Below are 24,204 nucleotides of genomic sequence, written 5' to 3'. Positions count from 1 at the left end.
GTTCTGCTCTCTGGCCCAGCAACCGCGTGGGTGGGAGGGCGGGGCCACGCCTTCCGGGGGCCGTCCCCGCCCCTTGCAGCGTGCGCGCGCCCGTCGCCGCCTCGCGCTTGCGCGGCCAGCTGGGGGCGGAGGTTGTGGGCGGTGGCGGCGGGCGCGCGCGCTCTCGCCCCCTCGCGCCGGTTCGCGCTCCCGCGCCGGGGCTGAGGAGGCTGTGGCGGCTGCAGCGGCGGCTGCGGCGGCTGAGGCGGCACGGGGGGAGGGCCGGGAGGGGGGTGGTTGGGGGGGATGGACCGAGCGAGGCGGCCGCAGCGGCAGGAGCCGGCGCTTGAGCTCGAGCCACGGCGCTGGCGGAGACGCCGGCTGCCCCTCCCCTCCGCACCGGTGAGTGAGTGCTCCCGCCCCGGACGCTGGCGGCGGCCGCGGCCCCTCACGGCCCTTCCGCCGCGGGTGTGGAGAGTCGTGAGGGGAGCGTGGCCCAGAGGCGCGGCCGACGCGGGCCCGGCCTCCCGCTCGCGGCCTGGCGCGGCTCGGACCCTCGGTCGCCTCCGTTCGGGGCTGGAGCTCCGGGCCTAAGACTCGTCCTCCAGCATCCCGCCGGGCCTTTTTCCTTCCCAGCTCGTTCCGCTGTCACTTCGACCCTGGGGCTTCCCTCCCCACCCCCTCTCTTCGCTCCCCTTTCCAGCCCCCTCCCCCCTTTCCAGCCCCCACCTTTCCAGGGCCAAGGGGAGGGAGGAGAGTGTGAGGAGTTGGGCCGAGGCCTGAGGGACTGTTTGGGAGTAGACTCTGGTGGGGGTCTGGGGTCCTATGAGCCCTCGCTCGTCCCGGTGTCCCCAGAAGTTGGCCACTGGGGCCCAGCTGTTGCCACCTGAAACCAGTTTTGCACCTTTTGTTTTGATTTTGAACTTGTCGTTTGGGGGAGGGGGGAGGAGCCCGCTGTACTGGGAAAGGGAGAATAGGTGCTGCAAGGTGGGCCGTGAGACTAGGCTGGCTGGGCTTGGCCTCGGAGTGCCTTTTATTAATCCATTTAGGAAGAGAAAAGGGGGCTCAGTGAGTTGCACCTTCTCTAAAGGGCAGATATCCGTTTATAGCTTGCAAACCCCTGCTTTTTTCATTTTAAGCAAAGGTGTGTGTAGTGTTGGTCCAGTTGTTGGTTTGGTTCCTACCTTAACAACATTGATGAGGCTCTCCCAGGTGAATCTGCAGCTGAGTTTCTTGAAGCAGCCCACTTGAGCTGTTGGCTGATTTCTCCCTTTTCTTTGATGACACCATCCACGAGTCCTGGTAGATTCTAGTCACCGCTTTTGCAAGTCTGCCTTTTCATCCTGACTTGTCACAGAAGAAAGGAAGAACACACAGTCTAATCCAAAATGGTTGCTATAAGTCTGACATACTCATAGGCATCTCTAGGAAAGGTCTGAATTCCTAAATTAGTTAATTCTAAAAAATAAAAATAAAAAAAAAATCCAGGGCTTAAAAAGCATGTAGCTGCTTTACAACCAAACTTTGATATGTTTACGTCTTTTGACCAGTATCTTAAATTTTGGGAGAGATTCGTTAAACCGAATCCTTGTCTTTGAAGTACCTGTGTATAGAAATTGTTGCAAAGCCTGGAGGAAAGAACCTTATGAAAATGTTAATGACAGGATCCCTCAGGGGGTAGGTATGTTGTTTTCCTCCATTTGTAGATTAAAACAGTGAGACCAGAATTGCGAGTAGGTGGTAGTTTTACTAGTGTCCTGTAACACACGATGCTTTTAGGTGGGATTTTAAGGTAACAATACCTTGTCCTCTACCAACAGAATTGGCTTGCATTTTTCTTTTTTTTTTTGAAATCACACACCCACTCTCTGGCTAGTATAGAAAGATTAAAAAGCTGCTTCTGGTCTGTGGGTGGTAACCTTTTAATTTCTAAAGAGTTTTCAGTTGCTTACAGAATAGATTGCTGATCAGCGTAGGAAAAATTTAGATATTAGAATGTCATTAGCACGTGATTGAGATCTGTTATAATTATGAACGTTAAGATTTGGCATAGTGTGGATGTTGTATACTATGTATAGGAAATTAGATTTCTCAGAGGATTTGCATCTTAAGGTAAACAGAGGTGCAGTCCGCTGACAGAATGTTGTTACACCTTCCAGTAGTTGAGGGAATCTTTTATAAGCACAAAAAAACCTGTACAATTTGATGAAGAAACCCAATGACCTGGACTAGTTGGTGACCACCATTTCTTTAAGCTGTTTGTTCCTTCTCTCCACTGGAATATTTCCCCTTTTCTGCGAGAGTCATATATGCATAAAACCTATAATGGCTAAGGGCTTAAGTTTAAATTCCTCAAAATGACATTTATGAATTCCTCAAAATCACATTTATGATTTATTTCTTCATAGAATATTTATTGAGTCCTTATTTTGTTCCAGAAGTTTTTCTAAATACTGGGCAATGGTGGGGAACAAAATAGACAACGTCCTTGTTATTGGGCTTTTTTCGGTTTGTGTGAGAATGAGGATAACAAACAAGTAGACAGGATAATTTTGGGTAATGCTGTAAATCAGCAGTTAGCAAACTTTTTCTGTTAAAGACCGGAAAGTATTTTAGGCTTTATGGGCCATACCCTTTTTGTTGCAACTACTCAACTCTGTTGTTGTAGTGCAAAGTAGCCACAGACAGTACATAAACAAGTGTTTCTGTGTTCTAATTAAACTTGGTAGGAGTGCCTTGGTGGCTCAGTCGGTTAAGCTTTCCACTAGTGATTTTGGCTCAGGTCAGGATCTCATGGTTCCTGGGATTGAGCCCTGAGTAGGATTCTGAGCTGACAATGTGGAACCTGCTTGGGATTCTCTTTCTCTCCCTCTCTTTTCTGCCCCTCCCTCACCCATGCATGCACATTCTCTCTCTCTCTCTCAAATAAACAAAAAAACCCAAACAACTTTGTACATTGAAATTTGAATTTCATGTAATTTTCCCATGTCACAAAATATTCTTTTTCATTTTTTTGGGGGGGGGGAGGTCATATTAAAACATAGGACAAGCTGGATATTGGCCTGTAGGCTCTAGTGTGGCCCTTTATAGAAAAAGTTTGCTGATTCCTGATATCAGCTATGAAGAAGATAAGACAAGATGTGACAAGTGAGTGACTGGTGGGTTGGTGGGGAGGCCTCACTAAGGAGTAGATATTTCATTTGTGGCCTAAAAGATGGAAGAATTTTACTGGCAAATGAAACAGCAAGTACAAAGATCTGCAAGTGGAAATGAACTGGTCCTATGTTCCCCAGCATTGAACTTTACATACCATGTCATTCTTGCCTTTGTGACTCTGCTCATTTTGTTTTTAAGTAGGTTGCCCTATTCTGTCAGGTTTTAAAAGTCTACCCATAATAGAATCTAAGACTTGGAAGAGATCTTAACTTCCTACCCGGTTGCTCTCTTCTAAAATGTTCTCAGTGGTTTTTCAGCTTCTGTTTGAAACCTTTGATGATTGTAAATTCATTACTTTGAGATAGCCTATGCCATTTTTGGATAGTTCTAATTGTTAGAATGTTCTTCATGTTGTAATAGGATTCACCCTTTCTACCTTTTTTCCCTGATGCTGCCTTACAGTGACTATGGCGTAAGCCTACAGTGGGTTGCACCTCATTCCCAGGGATCAGTTCTAAAGCCAGGACTTGAAACAAAAATCACATAAAATGAAAACTATATTTGAAAATCCTGTAAATTGCTTAAAAAGTATTGTATACATGTTTTTGTGTATATAGCAATATATAATTCTTGGGCACTTTGCAAACTGAGAGCCACTGTGCATTACTGAAGGAAGGTGCAAGAGGAAATTATTATGTAGATATCCAGGTCTTCAAATAGTTTTGCTTTTTAAAACAGCTGTCAAATCCCTATCAGAGAGTGGTAGATGGTGGCACATTTTAATGTGTTTCTGCTTCCTTGCAGAGTTTATTTTATTGTATTTTTACATTAAGCCTCTTATATTAATGTTTATAAATGTGTTGTGAATATTAAATGAGATAATATATATAGAAGCACCTGGCACATGGTAAGTGGTCAATAAATGTTTGCCAGATTTAAAGTTTTTGCTTCAGTGGGCTCACATGCACACTGTCCTTTGAAAAGTTGCAGAGAAGAACTTGGCCACCTGCTTCCTGTCTTTCCAAATTGGCATTTCCTGTTGTGGCTTTACCAAACAGCTGTCATTCTCTATGTCCTTGAGTGTTGGTCACATTTTACCAGAGGTCAGCTAGTAAGTTAAATGGCTGTATGTTGTAACTCTGTTCTGCCACATGACTCAAAGTATTTGAACACTGCTGTTGTCTCCCATTCAGGTCTTTACTTTTCAGGGCTAAACTTCATGTCTTTCATTTCTTCTAATATTTTTTTTTAATTTCTTTACCCTCTTGTTGTTCTTATGAGTACACCAGTTTATTGTTGTTTATTTTTACTTTGGTACCCTGAATTACATTTTAAGGTACAAACTCATCTTTCATCTCCTTGATGAAGTCTACCTTCATAATTCTAGACCTTCTCTATATTCCTAATATACTTTTAGCTACACTTCTCAATTTAATATTTTTTAAAATTTATACTTGTTCACAAGCATTTTTCTTCACAGTGAGACAATAAGCTTCTTCAAGGCCAGCACCTTGTTTCATGTATCTTTTGTGTCCTGACGCACTGAGGAAAATTTCAGGCGTGCAGTAGATCATAAGTGTCTGACGTCAGCTCAGGTCAGGATCTCACGGTTGGTGAGTTTGAGCCCCATGTTGTGCTCTGTGCTGTCAGTTCAGAGCCTGGAGCCTGCTTCATATTCTGTGTCTCCCTCTCTCTTTGCCCTTCCCCCGCTTGCACTTTCTCTCTCTCAAAAAAAAAACAAAAAAACAAAAAAACCAAAAAAAACCACACGCAAAAAAACCTTTTAAAATAAACTTTTTTTTAGAAGTGTTATATTTACTTCATTATTGTGAAGATAGTACAGAGAGTTCCTGTCTGTCTAGTTTCTCTTATTATTAACATATTAGTGTGGTACATTTGTCACAGGTAATGAACCATTATTGATCCATTATTACTAAGTTCTACAGTTTTTCTTTTAATATTCCTTTTTTTGTTCTAGGATCCCATTCAGGATGCCATGTTACATTTAATAGTCTTGTCTCTTTAGCTCCTCTTGGTTCTGATGATTTCTCAGACTTTCCTTGTTTTTAATGACCTTGGCAATTTTGAAGATAACGGATTAGGTATTTTTGTAGACTCTCCTTCAGTTGGAATTTGTGTGATGCTTTTCTAGTGGTTAGACTAATGTACTGTGATTTTGGAAAGACCACAGAGGTAAAGTGTCATTCTCATCACAAACCAGAAGTACGTACTAGTGATATCACTTGCTGGTGTTGATGTTAACTTTGATCACCCAGCTTGAGGTAGTGTTTGTTTTCTCAACTATAAAGTTAACCTTTTTGTTCTTCTCTTTCTATCCATATTCTGGAAGAAAGTTACTATGTGTGTAGCCTATACTTAATGAGTGATGAGTTACACTCCACCTCAAGGGTGGAGTATCTACATAAATTTTGTTGCTTCTGTTGTTTGAGCTTTGGGCATTGGGAACTCTTTCACTTGACTTCTGTTTCCCTTCCCTTTGATGTACTCACATGATTATGTGTGAAGGAGCACTTTCTTTCTGGCAACAAAAAATGCTTCAGACTCCTCTTTTATATATCATGTTCTAGTTCCTATAGTCAGCCAATTTTCCGAGGAGCCCTAGTTCCTTTTATGGGGAAATGGTATTAGAAACTAAGATTTGAGTGCGAGATGTGCTAGTAGCTACTTGAGTATTGTTGCTTCTAGGCCATCTGAATGACAGAGAAAGGCGATTCATGTGTATAAATTAAGCTGTTAATATACACATCTATAAGTATTTCTATATGTAACCATTTGTCTCTATATTAAGCTGAACATGAATTCATACAGGTGTTTCCAATTCTAATTCCTTACCACATGGATCATTCTAACCTCCACTATCCATTTACTTAATTCTTCAATTCCAGTATACATTTGAAGTGGTTTCAGAATTTTTTTAATATGTATACCTGTGGGAAATAACTTTATTAACTAGAGCACAGTGCTTATGGATAGTTCCTTTTGCCTTTAGTCTTATAGACTCCACTCATTTCCAGCATTACTTGGTCAGCACCTTATTCCTCCACCTACTTTGGGAGGTTGTTTCATGTTTATAATAGATTTGAATTTTTTTTAATGTTTATTGTTGAGAGAGAGAGAGAGAGAGAGAGAGAGAGAGGCAGAGAGAGAGGGAGACACAATCTCAGTGCTGCAGGCTCTCAGTGCTAACAGCTCAGCCTGATGTGGGGCTTGAACCTCCCAACTGCTAGATCATGATCTGAGCCAAAACAAAGTTAGACGCTTAACCCACTGAACCACCCAGGCACCCCTATAATAGATTTAGATTGTTTTGTCACATTCTGCATTCTATGCTGAGATCCCTTTACCTCTTACGGGATTATTTTAAAATTTGCACACATTAAGGCTTATTCTCTGTGCTGTGACACAATGGGTTTTGACAAACTTTTAATCTCTTGTGTTAACCATTACAGTATCCTGTAGAATAGTTTCAGTGCTCTAAAAAATTTATCCATCACCTATTCAACTCCCCTGATACCAGCCCCTGGGCAACCATTGATCTGTTTATTGTCTCTACAGTTTTGCCTTTTCCAGAATGTCAATATTTTAAATTTAAAGAAGTATTTTTGAATGATTTTTATGAACACAGCATTTTGTTAAGTAGTGGGAGATACAAGTACTAGACAACCAACACTCAAACTTTTTTTCCTATTGAGCTAAAAGTCATATAACACAGAATTCATCATTTTAACCATTTAAAATGTACAGTTCAGAGGCTTTTAAGTACATTCACTATGTTGTACAACCACCACTACTATCTAATTCCAGAACAGTTTCATTAACCCAAAAAGAAACCTCATATTCATTAAGCAGTTCCTCTTCCCATCCCCTGGCAATCCCTAGACTGATTTTTGTCCCTATAGGTTTGCCTGTTTTGTATATTTAATTTAAGTGGAATTATATAATGTATGGTCTTTTGTTTTTGGTTTCTCTTATTTAATAATGTTTTTAATATTTATCCATGTTGTAGCATATTTCAGTACTTAATTCCTTTTTTGTGGGTGAATAATCCATTTTATGGACATAACACATTTTCATTTATCAGTTGATGGACATTTGACTTGTTTTCACTTTTTGGCTGTTATGAGTAATGTTGCTCTGAACATTCATGTGTAAGTTTTTGTTTGAACATGTTTTAACTAATGCATTTCTTTTGATAAATTTTATTTTTATATTAAAGGGAAAGTTACCCAATGGCTCATTTGGTGTAAAGTGCTTACAGTGCTACTTTCTCTTGGCATGGTATTCATCAGTGAATAGTGAAATCACATAATTTTCCTGTTGTCTTTACAGAATAAAGATTTTGGTCCCATTGGGGCAACAGTGGGTAGCCTTCCCTAGAATTCTGTTAGAGGAACATCCTGATTTATGTTGTGTACCATTTAGTTATATTTCTGAGTAGCAAGTAGTCGCTCATTGTGAAGCTGGATAATAAGATCTGCTTGTGGTCTAAAGGAATCTCTTGAGTGTATGAATTGTTTTTAACATTATATATTCAGAGGGATAGTAGGCAGGATTCCCATTCTGTAATCTATTTGGCATCAGTGGTATTATAGAGGTTTTATTTTTATTAACCACATTCCCTCTGAGGTTTAGACTATATTAGAGTGGCATTAAATATTAGTGTTTTCTTTTTCCTATTTTAGCACCCAACCCTGATGCTTTGTTTTGCAGTTATTGCTTCAACACCTTTGCTTTGATAAATTCATTTTCCTCAGGAAGACTTGGCAGAGGTGTTCTTTTGCCAGTTTAGGGTAGCCTGACCAATTCATTGAAGTCTAATGTTTTTCATACTTCCTGAAAGCAAGGAACATTGGCTTTGTAAGCTTCTTGGTGACTTTGAGGTTCCGTGAAGACAATGGAATATAGATAAATTATATATTAACCATTATCATACTTTATCCCAAGAGTGTCTTTATAGGCAAGCCCTTCAAAAGTTTGTGTAATAGAACACTGGGCTGGAACCAAGAATATTTTAATTTCCCTTGTCTAAAAAGTCACTAATACTGGACAAATAACTTGTGCCTTGGGACAATTTGTTGTAGAAAAGATAATATTGACTTTCTCTACAGGGATGTTGTGTTAGGAAATTAGTTCTATTAATCAAGTACTTTATAAGTACTGTATCTATATTCTGTTTACTATTTCTAATGTTCTTTATTTTTTTGTGTAGTTCCAGATTTCTAGTGTACATTTCCCTCTGAATGAAGGACTTCTTTAGCATTTCTTGTAGTGCAGCTTTGCTGGTGATGAATTTTTTAGCTTTTGTATGTCTGAAGAAGTCTTTAATTTGCCTTGATTTATAGAAGCTATTTTCACTACATATAGAATTCTGGGTTGACAGTATTTTTCTTTAACTATTTTAAAGATGTCTTACTGTCATCTGGCCCACATTGTTTGCAGTGAGAAGTTAGCTATCATTCTTTATGCCTCTGTGCATAATATGTGGTTGTCTTCTTTTGGCTACAGTTTATTTTTCTTTCAGTTTTTAAAATTTCTGGTGTAATACAGGTAACATAAAATTTACCATGTTAACCATTTTTGAGGGTACTGTTCAGTGGTATTAAGTATATTCATATCATTTGTGCAACCATCCAAACCGTCTTTCTCCAGGAGTCTTCATGTTGCAGAACTGAAACTGTACCTATTAAAAAATAACTCTCGGGCGCCTGGGTGGCTCAGTCGGTTAAGCATCTGACTTCAACTCAGGTTATGATCTCAGTTTGTGAGTTCGAGTCCCACATCGGGCTCTGTGCTAACAGCTCAGAGCCTGGAGCCTGCTTCGGATTCTGTGACTTCCTCTCTCTCTGCCCTTTCCCTGCTCACGTTCTGTCTGTCTCTCTCTGTCTCAAGAATAAACAAACATTAAAAATAAAAAAATAAATAAATAAATAACTCTCCATTCCAGGTCCCTGGTAACCACCATTCTATTTTCTGTCTGTGATTTTGACTGCTTTGGGTACTTCATAGAAGTGGAATCATACAGTGTTTATCTTTTTGTGACTGGGTTATTACATTTAGCATAATGTTATGAGGGTTCATCCATGTTGTAATATGTGTCAGAGTTTCTTTCCTTTTTAAGGCTGAATATTCCATTGTATGAATAGATGACATTTCACCATCCATTTTTCTGTCAGTAGAAACTTGGGTTGTTTCCACATTAGCTATTATGAATAGAGCTGCTGTGAACATGAGTGTACAAATATCTGTTTGCGATCTTGCTTTTAGTTCTTTTGGGTATGTACCCAGAAGTGGAATTGCTGGATCATATTATAATTATATGTTTAATTTTGAGGAACTGCCATCACAGTGTATTGTTTTACATTCCCACCAACAGTGCATCAGGTGTCCCAGTTTTTCCATATTCTTGCTAGCATTTTTAATAATGAATAAATGAATTAATTTTAAAGTAGGCTCAATGCCCAGCATGAAGCCCAACACAGGTCTGAATTCAGGTCCTTGAAATCAAGACCTAAGCCGAGATCAAGAGTTGGATGCTTAACCAGCTGAGCCACCCAGGTGTCTCAAGTTTTTGTGTGTGTGTGTGTGTGTGTGTGTGTGTGTGGTTTTTATAGTGGCCATCCTAATGAGCATGAGGTGGTATCTCATTGTGGTTTTGATTTGCATTTCCTTAATAATAAGTTATGTTGAACATTTTCATGTGCTGATTGTCCATTTATATATCTTCTTTGTAAAAATGTCTATTCAGGTCCTTTGTCTATTTTTGAATTTTTTTTTTTTAATTACAATATATTTTTTAAATTTTTTTACGTTTATTTCTGAGACAGAGCATGAGTGGGGGAGGGGCAGAGAGAGGAGACACAGAATCTGAAACAGGCTCCAGGCTCTGAGCTCTCAGCACAGAGCTCGACATGGGGCTCGAACCCACAAACTGCGAGATCATGACCTGAGCTGAATTTGGTCACTCAGCCGACTAAGCCACCCAGGTGCCCCTGAATTGGGTGGGTGGGTGTGTGCGTGCACGCGCTTGTTGAGTTGTGGGCATCCTTTGTATATTCTTGATATTGATTACTTATTAAGTATATGATTTGCAGATATTTTTCTCCATTCTGTATTCCTCTGGCTGCTTTTAAGATTTTTTTCCCTTATCTCTGGTTTTAAGGAAACTGATTTGGCAGAGTTTTACATTTCTTCATGTTTCTTGAGCTTTTGGATCTGTAGGTTTATAATTTTCGTCAAATTTAGAAAATTTTAGGTATTTTTTCAAATCTTCCCCCACCAAGATTCTAATTACACATATATTATTATTAGATTATTAGATTCCTTGAGTTTGTCCCATAGCTCATCGATGCTGTGTCCTTTTTTTCCCCAGTTTCCTTATATTCTGGGTTTCATTTTGGATAATTTCTATTATTATGTCTTTACGTTCCCAAATCTTTTCTTCTGCATTGGGTTATCTACTGTTAATCCCATAAAGTGTATTTCGTTTCAGCCTACTATACTATAATTTGTAGCTTGATAGAAATGCAGTGACATGGCAGGTATCAAGAAATACTGTCTTAATTTGCTGCCAAAATAAAAGATTCCTAATTCTGTAAGCTGTCTAAAGGGTACATAAAGCCACACTATGTGTTAAATTAACTTTGTCTCTTGTTTTCCACATTAACTTTGTTTTTCTGCCAGACCTACCTATGTATTTTTTGCATCTTATTATTATTTTTTTTTTGTATTTCTTTCTGACCTAGACATCTCTATAATATTTGTTTTATAAGGCACCAGAGTGCCTGGTATGTTTGCCAAACTACCTAATAGTTTTCTGTGTTGGTTTGGTTGGATTATATGACCGTCATCTTGCTATAAAAAGCATGAAATAGATTTTTATATCTTGTTTTACTATACTGCTTATTTAATATTAATCAGAGAGCTGGATTACCTGCTGAAGTGTACCTTTGATTGCAGCTGTCATTGATAATCCCAGTGCCACCTGGGCTTGGCCACTTGTATTACCACCGTGTGATCTTTTAATGTTACTAATACCAACTTAAAAAATTTTTTAGACTGACAACTGGTAACTGTTTGCCAGCCAGTCATTTGCATTTAGTAGTATTTCTCCTTCTCTTGCTCCTCTGTCCCAGCAGGTATTATTCTCTTGAGGACACACCCACAGTTAGCACAGTCTTCAGATGCTGACACTTGGTGAGCAGCTACTCTTAATCACAAGATATAGAAGACACAGTCTCCATCCTTCCAGGTTGGATCTCTATTCATGTGGATTTTCTGTTTCTGTATCTTTTTTAAAAATAACTTTTTGGGAAACACTTTCATCCTCATCTATGCAAAGAAAGGAAAGCTATTGTGTTGGGATTTTGAGGAGTTATGTGTTTTTCCTTTTATTGCAAAACTGCATCACTTAGGCACTCAGACAATAATGACTTAACATTGACTCTTTCCTCTATAGAACTTTGTTCTCATTCATTCACTTGTTACATCTTCCTTTCTCCCATTCTCTTTTTTTAAAGCAATTGTCATAACTTAATAAGAACTTCCTTGATGTGTGATATAGCAGCTCATTTCTTATATTCTTCCTGAATGTCATTGGACTCTGGGTTAGACTTATAAGTAATAGGAATCCATTCGAATTCTTATTCCTCAAGTTGAGATTGTGATTCTGATGAACTGAGTTTGTTCTCATTCTGCAAATACACTGGGAAAGCTTAGTATCTTCAGCATAATATATGGCTGTATGGTTTTGTAGTCTGCTTCAATATCAGTTGCAAGGGGAGGTGTGATATCAGAAAATTGAGAGACTTCAGTCCCAGTTGTGACATTGTTACTGCCATGCTTTGAGTGAGAGTATATTTGTTTTCTCATCTCTAAAGTGAGCTTATCATTACTTGCTTTACACAAGCCTCATGGGATTGTTGAGGGACAGGCGAGAAAATTTGTGTGGAAGACTATTTTACCAGTGTAAAGTCTTGTTACTGTGTTGCAGAGAGCTGTAGACATACTTGTTTTCTTCACTCAAAGATGCAGTTTTTATTTCTGCAGACTTTTTTGATGGTATAGCTCTGTCATGAATCGGATATTTTAAATCTCCATACTTAATGTATGAACAGTAGTGTTTATAGTGACTAATTACATGGTAGGTGCTAAGTAAATTTTATTTATTTTGTATTTTTCTAAAAGATTATTTATTTATTTATTTATTTATTTATTTATTTATTTAGAGCACGTGAGTGGGACAGGGGCAGATAGAAAATCCCAAGCAGACTCTCCACCGACAGCGCAGAACCCGATGAGGGGCTTGAGCTCATGTACCATGAGATTATGACCTGAGTTGAAGTCGGATGCTTAACCGACTGAGCCACCCAAGGCTCCTTGGTGCTAAGTGTATTTTAAAAAGTGGATTTGTTGAATGTGATGCTAAGAAAATGTCAGTTTGTACGGTAAGAAACCACTTTACAGAATCTATTGGATAGTGTTTTGAAGAGAAAGCTCATTTGTTTTATTGTTTTATGCATTTAAAATATTTGTTGAGGGCTTACTGGATTCTGGGTACTGGGGAAGAAAAACAATGTCTGCTTTCATAGAGCTTCTTTTGCGTTTTATATGGGGAGATAGAATAAACAAGATAAGTAACTTCTAATGACAAGTTCTAATGAGAAAAGTACAAGCAAGAGAGAGGAATAGGGCATATCAAGGGGAAGGATTGAGTGGTCGCAAATGACTCACAGAGAAGGGAACATTTGAGTAAAGGTTTGAAAGATGTGAAACAGCAAGTCATGCAGATAAATGAGAGAAGAGCATTCTAGACATAGCAGATGACAAGTGCAAAGGTCCTGAGACTGAAGCTTGCCTGGGAAATGGTAAGAATTGGGGAGGGTAGATGCTTATCTTGTGGTGCCTTAGAGAAATACGTTTCAGACTTTACTGTGCATATGGCTTATGTAGGTTGTTTTTGTTAAAATTCAGTTTCTAATTTTGTAGGTTTGAAGTGGGGTTCATTTCTTTTTTTTTTTTTTTTTAATGTTTATTTTTGAGAGAGAGAGAGCATGCTCGAGTGGGGGGAGGGGCATTGAGAGAGGGAGACACAGAATCTAAAGCAGGCCCCAGTCTCTGAGCTATCAACACAGAGCCCCATGCAGGGCTCGAACTCACAAGCTGTGAGATCATGACCTGAGCTGAGGTTGGATGCTTAACTGACTGACCTACCCAGGCTACCCATGGTGGGGATCATTTCTAACAAGCTCCCAGCTACTGCTGGTGCTGTTGGTCCTTTGTAGGTCTTTAGCTTTCATGCTAAGTGAAATTGGAAATCTTTGGAGGGTTTTGGGTAGTGGTTCGACATGATCCAATTTCTATTTTAACATCATGCCTCTGGCTGCTGTATTGGTAATAGGCTGGTGGTGAATGATTGGGCAAGGGTAAAGGAAGGAACACCAGTTAGGAGGCTACTGCTATAATTCAAATGAGAGAAGACGCCAGTTTGCATTGTGGGGTGGCAGTGTATGTGATGACACATGGTCTGATTTTCAAGTAGAGTCAACTAGTTTTACTGATAGATTGGATGTTTTACTGATAGAAAGGAAGGAGTTAAGAACAATTCCAAGGTTTTTGCTCTAAGTTCCTTAAGGACACCATTTATTCAGATGGGGAAGACTGAAGGAGTAACACGTTTGGAAGGAAAGTACAGGAGCTCAGTTTTGGACATATATTATAGATGTTTACTAGACTTGGTAGAGATGTTGAGTAGGTAGCTGGTTTATGAGTCTGGAATTCAAGAGAGAGGATCTGCTGGAGGTGTACCACTGGAGGTTACTGTCAAAAAGATGGTATTTAAGCCAGGGGGCTGGATGAGGTCCAAGGGAGTGAGAAGAGATAGAAGTAAGAAGAGGTTGAAGAACTTAATTAACTCTGGAGTGGACCGGAGTTTAGAGATCTTTGGAGGAAGGTGAGAAGGAACAGTCAAAGGAGACTTAGCACCAGCCAGAGAAATAGGAAGAAACCAGGTGAGAGTGTATCTGGAAGCCAAACAAGGAAAGTGTTTCAAGGAGTAGGGAGTTGTTATTAACTGTTAAATACTAAACAATTAAGATGATGGTTGAGAAATAACCATTTGATTTAGCAATGTGAAAGTTATTGGTAACCTTGGTAAGAATAGTTTCAGTGAGGCAGTGGGGGATAAAAATCTGATTGGAAATGTTGCCTTTCTAATAGCAAAACAGTCCTAAACCCTGATGAGGTTGTATTTAGGTAAAAATCTGCAACTCTAGATAAATGTCTGGGATAGGAGAAGATATAAGATGTTTAAGTACTGTTAGCAACTGGCTTGATTAATTGCTCATTCAAAGTGATACTGAAAAATGTACCTTGAAATCTTTAGGATGTCCTAAACAACTTAGTTCCTGGATTTTTGTTTCATGCCTTCAAGGTTTTAAATCGTTATTAGCAGTTACGATAGAAAAGAAGAAATATGAGGATTGGTTAGGAAACAATTTGCTCTTAGCTATTCTTATTTCCTAGGTTACAGAGCTGAAAGACACCTTAAATACTAATTGGACTATTGAAAGGGACTGTGAGAACCTCTTCACACTGCTATTTCATAGTAGAAGTTTTCGATCTTTGTAGCATCCTCAACCTGAAGATCTGTGCAAACAACCAAAGTAGACAAGTTAAGCTTAGATATAACTTAGTTTTAGCATTTATGGAAGACCTCTTTTTCTACATTTGTTTATTTAAAAATATTTATCAAATATTTTCATATATGTTTGGTTCTGTTGTAACTGCTTAAGTTGCAGTGCGTTAAGGTTACTGCCTGAGTGGAGCTTATGTCCTAGTTGGAATGAAGTAGCAGATTGGGGCCAAAACTTGTTAGTTGTCTCAGACTAGTACTGATTGTCTTAATGCTGTGCATGCACATGGGAATCACAAAGAAATAAAATGATGGTAAATACATAACATGGAATACTATGCTACTATTAAACAATGACACAAATTACTCTATTTCCAGTAGAATTTAAGCTCCATTGGTTTCCATGAATAGATATAAAGTGTATCACTTAGGATATATTCAACTGTAAATAATAGTAACAGTATCTAAAAGTAACTAAACAATAAAGACTCTTAAGTTGTCTCATATAAATAGAAACAAAGAAATAGGTGGTTCAGGGCTAGTGTGGTTGCTTGGTAATATTTATTAAACCCAGGTTTTCCCCTATCTTAACTCTATTACTTTTAGTATATTGTCTTTTCAGTTTCTCTGCTGTAGCCTCATGGTTGTAGGATGGCTGCCTTAGCACCAAGCAGCACAACTAACTGCATTCAAAGACGGGTAATGGGGGGCAAAATTTTTTTTTTTAATGTCTGTTTATTTATTTTGAGAGAGAGAAAATGAGAGCGAGTGAGTGGGGGAGGGGCAGAGAGAGAGGGAGAGAGAGAACCACAAGCAGGCACCGTGCTGTCAGTGCAGAGCCCCATGCAGGGCTTGATCTCACAAATTGTGAGATCATGACCTCACCTGAGATCAAGGGTCAGACACTCAACTGACTGAGCCACCTAGGTGCCCTCAAAATATTTTTCTAATGGGAAGGCTTAGTCATTTTAAATAGGGAGAAAATAATTCCCAGAAGTCTTAAACAGTGCTTCATGAACTTTAAGAGTGTGGGTAAGACTGACCTAGGGAATGTGTTAAAATACAAATTCCTGGAATCCACTGACAGAGATTCTGATCCATAGGTTTAGAGTGGGGTCTGAGAATTTGTATCAGTGATGTGCTCCCACGTGATGCAGATGCTGTGGATTTGAGTAGCAACGCCATATGCAATGTCTCCTTACATTTCAGTGAAGGTCATATTGCTTGCTGCCCCTGACCCCTGGAGTGTCTGAGGAAGTGATTATCTGGTAAAGAGAATATGATAGCCATAGTGGGTTTCAACTAATCATCTCTTGGGGTTGGGTACATTACCACCCTGAACAGATAGGAGTTCTGAAAGAAGGGAGAAATGGCTGTAGGTTGACAGCTAAGTGTCTACTACTTTTGCTATTACAAATGTTGCAGTGAATATCCATGCTCCAAAGAAAAGGTAGGTGTAATTAAAATTTTTATAGATAATTCCAAATTGTGCTCTAAAGAGTTGGAATTAATATATATTCCCATCAGCAATCTGTGGGGTACTTGTTTCCATGTCTTACAAATTAGATATGTTATCAACACTTTGATCTTTGTCACTCTGATAGGTAAAAAATGTTATTACATTACAGATTGAATTTACATTGCTCTTTACCTGACACCTGTCATAATGGCTCAAATCAAAAACACAGGAAGCAACAGGTATTGGCAAGGATGTGGAGAAAAAGGAATCCTAATGCACTGTTGGTGGGAATGCAAACTGGTGCAGCCACTGTGGAAAACAGTATGGAGGCTCCTTAAAAAAGTTAAAAATAGAGGGGTGACTGGCTGGTTCTGTTAGTAGAGGATGAAACTCTTGATCGTGAGTTTGAGCCATGTGTTGGGTATAGAGATTACTTACAAAGAAAAAAAAAAAGGAAGTAGAAACTACCTTATGATCCAGTAATCACACTACTGGGTTTTTATCCAAAAAATATAAAAACATTTATTCAGAGGAATACCTGTACCCCTATGTTTATAGCAGAATTATTACAGTAGTTAAATTATGGAAGCAACCCAAGTGTCCATCAGTAGATGAATGGATAAAAAATGGTGTATGTATATACAATGGAATATTATTCAACCATAAAAAAGAACAAAATCTTGTCATTTGCAACAACATGGATGGAGCTAGAGAGTATTATGCTAAGTGAAATAAGTCAGAGAAAGACAAATACCATATGATTTCACTCATGTGAAATTTAAGAAACAAATGAGCAAAGGAACAAAAAAGAGACAAACCAAGAAATAAACTCTTAACTATCAAGAATAAATTGATGGTTACCAGAGGAGAGGTGGGTGGAGGGATGAGTGAAATAGATAATGGGAATTAAGGAGGGCACTTGGGATGAGCACTGGGTGATGTATGGAAATGTTGAATCACTGTATTGTACACTTGAAACTAATAAAGTGTACTAATAAAGTGAATGTTAACTGGAATTCAATTTAAAATTAAAAACTTTAATCACACAAATTTACATTGCTCTTTATGAGTGAAGTTGAATTTTATCTTTGTTTTTCTGTGATCTGGTTGTTAATGTTAGACGTTGGTTCTTTTTTCATTGATTGATTGCTTTTTTCCCTTTATGAATTTGTAGGAAATGTGTAATGAAATCAGTGTATTACTGTATGTGTTGCAAATGTCTCTTCCCAGTTTGTTGGTCTTTTAAATCTGGTTTGCTTATTTGTTTGTTATAAAGCACAGTGTGGGGCTGCCTGTGTGGCTCAATCTGTTAAGTGTCCGACTCTTGGTTTTGGCTCAGGTCATGATCTCATCTTTCATGAGTCATGAGATTGAGCCCCATGTTGGGCTCCACGCTGCTTAAGATTCTCTCCTTGTGCTCGCTTGCTGTCTCTCAAAACAGAAAGCACAGTGTGATTATACAGGCTTGTAAGTTCTTCTTTTGCTAAGCATTATAGATCTAGATCTTAAATAATGGTACAATATGCATGCTTACCAAAAATTTTGTAAATGATGCTAAAACTGGGAGTGTTATCTGATGTGTTGTATCAAAGAAAACCAAGGCAATCTAAGCAGGATGAAGTATGAAAGTGATAAGATAGGTGTGATAGAAATGTAAAGTTTACTCTTTAACAGAAATGATCTGCCTAAAACAGATTTTTCATTTGAAAGCCACCATCCTCTAAGGTAGTTAATTGTATAATGTGGTTGTGAAAAGAGGCTAATATTGATGAACATTTATAGATGTACAGTGGTAAATTAAGGGAACTAATAGTCCCTTTGTTCTTGTACCATCTGATTATATGTATTGTGTCCACTTACGGATTTTACACTTCAGTGAGACAGTGATAATCTAAATCGTCCATATGATTATGACCAAGAATAATGAGTTCCCTAGATACTGTATCTAATGAAGAGCGGTTGAAGAATCAGGAGCTGTTTTGCCACAGAAGATAATACTTGGAAACTTAACTATCTAAATAAATTTAAGAGTTGTTTTAAGCAAAAGGGAGCTGACTGATCATCTCTCTTGCTCCAGAGGACTGACCATGGGTAGAAGGTAATTTGGAGGTGAATTTCATCCCACTATGGAAAAGACCTTTTGCACAATAAGGTATGTCCCATAGTGGAATAGACAAAATTATGAGGTCTCTGTCATTAGAGATATTCAAGTATAGCTTGGATGATTGTGTTTTGGAGATATAAGTGTTCCTGTAAGAGTTTAAACTACATGATCTCTTTCTTGTCCCTCCCAGCTCTTAAGATTTGCTAATCTCTAGACTCTCTTTTTTGTGCTCATATTGGTAACAGAAGGTAGTGAAAAGTCTTATTGACTTTAGTTCCTTGATAATTGGGGAAGAAAAAAATAAAATATTTTCCAACCAGCAAGAGAATACAATGCCAAAAAAGGCAGTTCTTAAAAAGTGTATAAAGTAGAAAACTAGAATACTAGATCTGTATATGGACTGTCAGTATTATATTTTTGATAGCAATTCTTAAGGCTAGTCCGCTTGTCTCTCTCCCCTCCCTCCCTCCCTCCCTCCCTCCCTCCCTCCCTCCCTCCCTCCCTCCCTCCCTCCCTTCTCCTCTTCCTTCCACATTTCATTTACTGAATTGGGGCAGGTGATTTAACAACAGACTGTGAGATAAGGCTGGGGGGAAGACTTCTTTGCATTCCCTCTCAGGACTCACAGTTGTGTTATGGATACTTATAATAAATTTTCCATAATAGTCTTCTTTTGGGCAAGCTAGGTCTGAAACTGGAGATTGGCATACATACATTCTAGGAGTCCTAGGAATTGCTTGGACTTATGATCAGTTCCTGAGGGCAGCTTTGTTGTGAGGATGTTCAACAAAGTGGCTGGTGGAGAACTTGCTTGAAGACTGATAAAGCTGGGGGAAGGTTTGGCTCCACAAAGAGTCACAGCATTATTTTGCTCTTTGGCTTTTCTTTACTAGGATGCCTAGGTGCCTAGGATACTGCTTCATGTGAACACCAACAGGTATGGGGCCTGTGCTGTTACTCAAAAACCTCAAGCCTGGCACACACCCTTAAGACTAGCATAATGTTCTTAAGGATTGTTAGAGAGTTTATAATTTTATACTACATTATAAAAAGTAAGGGTTGCCATAGAAGAAGGCAGGGGTTTGTGTTTTATAACTAGATTTAGTACTCTGCTACTTGCTGCGTGCAGTGGGAAATTTAATGATGAGATTCAATTTTCTCATATGTTATCAGGGGCAATATCTATCTTTCAGAATTGCATACATTGGAAATAATTTGACCTAAGGTTAATGCCTGGCACAAAGATGGCAAAAAATTATTATTTTTTTAAAGATTTTATTTTTTTAAGTAGTCTCTACATCTAACATGGGGCTCGAAATCACAACCCCAAGATAGAGTTGCGTGCTCCACCCACTGAACCAGCCAGGCACCCCAGATGGCATAAAATTATTACTAATTATATCAGTAGAAACTGTTCTGACAATATTGCTTAAATTTTGGGGTCTTTTATTCATACATGTGCAACAAAGTAAGCTGGGAGATGGTATCAACAAATCCACTTATCTTTTTTTTTTTTTTTTTAAACTTTATAGAGTGGAATTAACTACTTGTGTAGTGTAGGTTTTTCCATACCACCACCAATTGTCCAATTCTGTGATACCAGTCCAACAATTGAATTCAGTTCTAACACTGTCTACCTGGAGTTAGTGTCAGATCCTTCAAGTTAGAGGGCTCAGTTCCTAAGACTGTCCCCACTTTAGTCACCAGTTGCAAGTCTGGGGCCACCTGTACTCCTTTCCAACTTTGCAAAAAATTCTGGGGTTTCCATGACCTCTCCTTAGATTCAATAATTTGCTGAGATGACTCACAGAACTCAGGAAGAGCACTTTACCTACGCTTATAGGCTTATTATAAAGAGGGCAACTCAGAAACAGTGGAGAGGATGCATTGGGCAAGGTATGGGGAACTTCCCTGCTGTCTCTGGGCACACCACCCTCCCAGTACCTCCATGTGTTCACTTATCCAGAAGCTCTCTAAACCCTGTTGTTCAGGGTTTTTTTAGAAGTTTCTGTTACCTAGGAATGATTGGTTAAATCATTGGCCTTGGTGGTTTACTCTCCCTTTCCCCATATTGGGGGCGGGGCCTGAAAGTTTCAACCCTCTAATCATGTGGATTGTTCCCTCTCACAACCGGTTCCCATCTTTAGCTATGTAAGGGTCCACCAAGAGTCACCTTGTTAGCACAAATTGCTTTGTGGTTAAAAGAGACTTGTTATGAATAACAAGAGTGCTCCTATCACTCTTGAAATTCCAAGGGTTTTAGGAGTTCTGTGCCAGGAATTAGGGACAAAATCCAAATACACTTGAGCCTGGGACAGCATGGGTGTGAACTTATGCAGGTCCACTGATACACGGATTTTTTTGATAAAAACATGACAGTACTATAAATGTATTTTTTCTTATGATTTTCTTAATACTTCCATTTCTCTAGCTTACTGTAAGAATACAGTATATAATGCATATAACAGACAAAATATGTGTTAATCACAGTTCATGTTATTGGTAAGCTTTCCAGTCAATAGTAGGCTGTTAGTGGTTAAGTTCTTAGGGAGTCAAAAGTTAAATGCAGATTTTTGACTGCATGGGATGTTGGTGCCCCTAACCCCCTAGTTGTTCAAGGGTCAACTGTAACTAGGTCTTGTTTTTGAGAACCGAGGGCTGAGTTTCAGAACATCAGTATTGAATTCCCTATAGGTCATTGATATGTTAGTTTATTGAGCCATGGTGCCACCGTTTTGATTCTTGATAATGTAAATAATATTTGTTTTGAGATCCTTAGATGAAAGGTGCTATTGAAACAGCTAACTGCCATATTCCTGAGGGGTCTTTATCAAATTCCAGTATGGTTTCTTTTTCTGCCTGAACTTTTGTCCTCAGATGGCTGTACTCTAATCCTGTGACAGAGCTAATGCTTTAGTGTGATGTGACAAAAGCAGATCATTTGCCAACAGGAATAAGGCTTATTTTTCTTAAACTATTAGGTCATGAAATTTGGGTAGAGATGTCTTTTGATGGTCTTACTCTTTTTAACAGTAAACAACAGCCAGGACAGGAAGAGTAAATTGTTTGAAATTCTAAATTCTTTCCTACTTTAAAGATTTTTCCCCCCTCTGCCTGCTTATTTTTAACATATTTTTTAGAAATGTAGACAGTGTCTTCTCCTAATACAGAAATTTCCTTAGAATGTAAGCTTTAATTAATGTTTTAAATATTTTTGAACATCAGTGGGAAGTGTGTTGGTACACAAGAGTGGGCACTGGTCTAATACAGTGCCTCACAGAATTCTCCATGTGTATCAGTCACTCAATAAATACCTTTTCTAGAAGTTAGAAGCCTTGGTTCTAGCCTTTGCTTCCAACTACCTATATGACCTAATTAGAGTCTCATTCCTCATCTTTAAAATTGTTAGAATCTGGGTCTCCAGGGTGGCTCAGTTGTTTAAGCCTTCATTTTCGGCTCAGGTCACGATCTCACGGTTCATGGGTTCGAGCCCCGCATCAGGCTCCCTGCTGCTGGCTCAGAGCCTGGAACCTGCTTTGGATTCTGTGTCTCCCTCTCTCTCTGCCCTTCCCCAACTCATTCTCTCTCTCTCTCTCTCCTTCCCTCCCTCCCTCCCTCCCTCTCTCTCTCTCTCTCTCTCTCTCTCTCTCTCAAAAATAAGTAAACATTTAAGAAAATATTTAAAAAGTAAAATAAATTTGGGGTGCCTGGGCGGCTCAGTCGGTTAAGCATCTGACTTTTGATTTTGGCTCAGGTCATGATCTCGAGGTCTGTGAGTTTGAACCCTGAGTCGGGCTCTGTGCTGACAGCACGGAGCCTGCTTGGTATTCTCTCTCCCTCTCTATCTGCCCCTCTCTTGTTCTCTTTCTCTCTCTTGCTCTCAAAATAAATAAAAAAACTTAAAAGTGAAATAAATCTAGATTTAAGTTAGTCTAATATCTGTTAGTAAAATGAAAAAAGAATACATTTTATTTCTGGTATATGGCAATGTGGAGGCACAGGAGGATTAGGAAGCCAAAAAAGTAAGATACAAATTCAGAGCTTCCATTTTGTTAGTAAGTATTCATTGAATGCCAACTGTATCCTCACTATTGATAGGGAATCTCTCTTCAAGAAGCTCGCTTTTTAAAGCAAAAAAATTTTTTAATGTTTATTTTTTGAGAGAGAGAGACAGAGCCTGAGTGGGGAGAGGCAGAGAGGGAGGGAGACACAGAATCTGAAGCAGGCTCCGGGCTCTGAGCTGTCAGCACAGAGCCCCATGTGGGGCTTGAACTCACAAACAATGAGGTCAAGACCTGAGCCAAAGTCAGATGCCTAACCAACTGAGCCATCCAGGCACCCTAAAAGGCTTATTTTTCAATGTAGATAGAGGAAAACATAACTAACTTTTGAAGGCCACTCAATTTATATTATGGAAATTCAAAGAAAGAAGAGAATAGGTGAATGCTGAAATGGTTAAGATATGACCTATGGCCTCTATTTAGATAAATGTTGGAAAAAGGAAATAACACTACAGGCATGAAAGATAACATGTAAAAGCATGGGGACAAATTAGTCTTATATTGTGTGTTTCTGCATTTATGAGACTAGTCTAACCCATTTGTTGACCTTTTGAACTTAGTTTTGAGTATGGTCAGTTTGAGATAGGAAGAGTGGATTTCTAGAGGTAGAGCTGAAACAAAGGAAATGGGGAAGTCCCTATTTCATAGGTAGAATGAACTGGAGGGGGAAGAGATTTGCATAGGTAAGGGTAGTTGAAAGTGTCATGTTGTAATCCTGGAAATAAGATGAAAAAGTATTCAAAAATAAAGTCAGTGACAAACTATTACTTTACAATAGTTTGTCAGTAGATAATATTTAATAAAACCAGTATATAAGTTTTATATGTTTATAGTGAATAATGCCATGTGTATTGAATTTCTGATCTGCCCTGGATTTGTGAGCCCAGAATTCTGTTTGTAGCAAATGATAACAATATAAAGTATAGCTGTGGGTCTTTGTATCCTATTGGGAAGCAAATGAGAGATTAAGACTCTAACACCTAAGGTGTATTTATTTAATAATCTAAGTTTAAAAATCAGTGAGGCAGGGGAGCCTGGATGGCTCAGTCGGTTAAGTGTCTGATTCTTGATCTCGGCTCAGGTCATGATCTCATGGTTCCTGAGTTTGAGCCCCACTGTCTACCCCTCTGTCTACCCATTCCCCTCTGTCTACCCCTTCCCCTTTTGCACTCTCTCTCTCTCAAAATACATACATACATACATATATACATACATATCAGTGGGGCAAAAAATCAGGGTACCAGGGCCCCCAGAATAGTGCACGTATTTTATTTTGATCTGCCTATCCTATTCTCCTGTTGATTATGAACATGAGAATCCATAACAAGTATGTGGTAGCTCTGATCTCTGATGTAAGTTTGTATGGGTGATTCCCAAATCTCCATCTTCAGCCTATACTCCCTACTGGTTCCTGAAACTTAATGCCTTCTACCAAATTCATTGGCATTTTGCCATGATCTCTTTGCATTCCTGTATACCTATACTTCTTCTAGTTTTACTTATCTTGATTAATGGTTCATCATTCACTTAGCCAACTAGTCCATAAAACTTGAGGATATCTTTAATTTTTTCCTGTTCTGGCTTTTATGTTGATCAACAAATGTGTATTTTACTTCTGAAATGTTTCTTCTTCGTTGAGCCTTTAGGATGTTCATTTGTTCACTCATTCACTCTTCTGTCACATTTATTGAGCACCTAATATGTGCTAGGCACAGTACAAGGTACTAGGGAGTGGTAAGTAAGATCAGTTTCTTGCTCTTATAGAACGTGTAATCCAAACTTTCATCATTTTCCC

At 38.9% G+C, this 24,204-nt stretch overlaps 1 protein-coding gene across 1 annotated transcript in view; it reads left to right on the top strand.

Annotated features, from left to right (window-relative positions):
• Nucleotides 1-251: 251 nt before the first annotated feature.
• TMCC1 (transmembrane and coiled-coil domain family 1) overlaps nt 252-24,204 on the top strand; it is a 246,431-nt gene continuing 222,478 nt past the window's right edge. Inside the window, exon 1 of the mRNA XM_053897484.1 lies at nt 252-381. The gene's annotated coding sequence lies outside the window, so the exon portion shown is untranslated. The remainder of the gene's footprint in view (nt 382-24,204) is intronic.

Source organism: Panthera pardus, unplaced genomic scaffold (assembly GCF_024362965.1).
Source record: "Panthera pardus isolate Hobbes unplaced genomic scaffold, ASM2436296v1 HiC_scaffold_8, whole genome shotgun sequence".
NCBI lineage: Eukaryota > Metazoa > Chordata > Mammalia > Carnivora > Felidae > Panthera > Panthera pardus.
The sequence above is the reverse complement of the archived record's forward strand: the minus strand, read 5'-3'. Positions and strand labels throughout refer to the sequence as shown.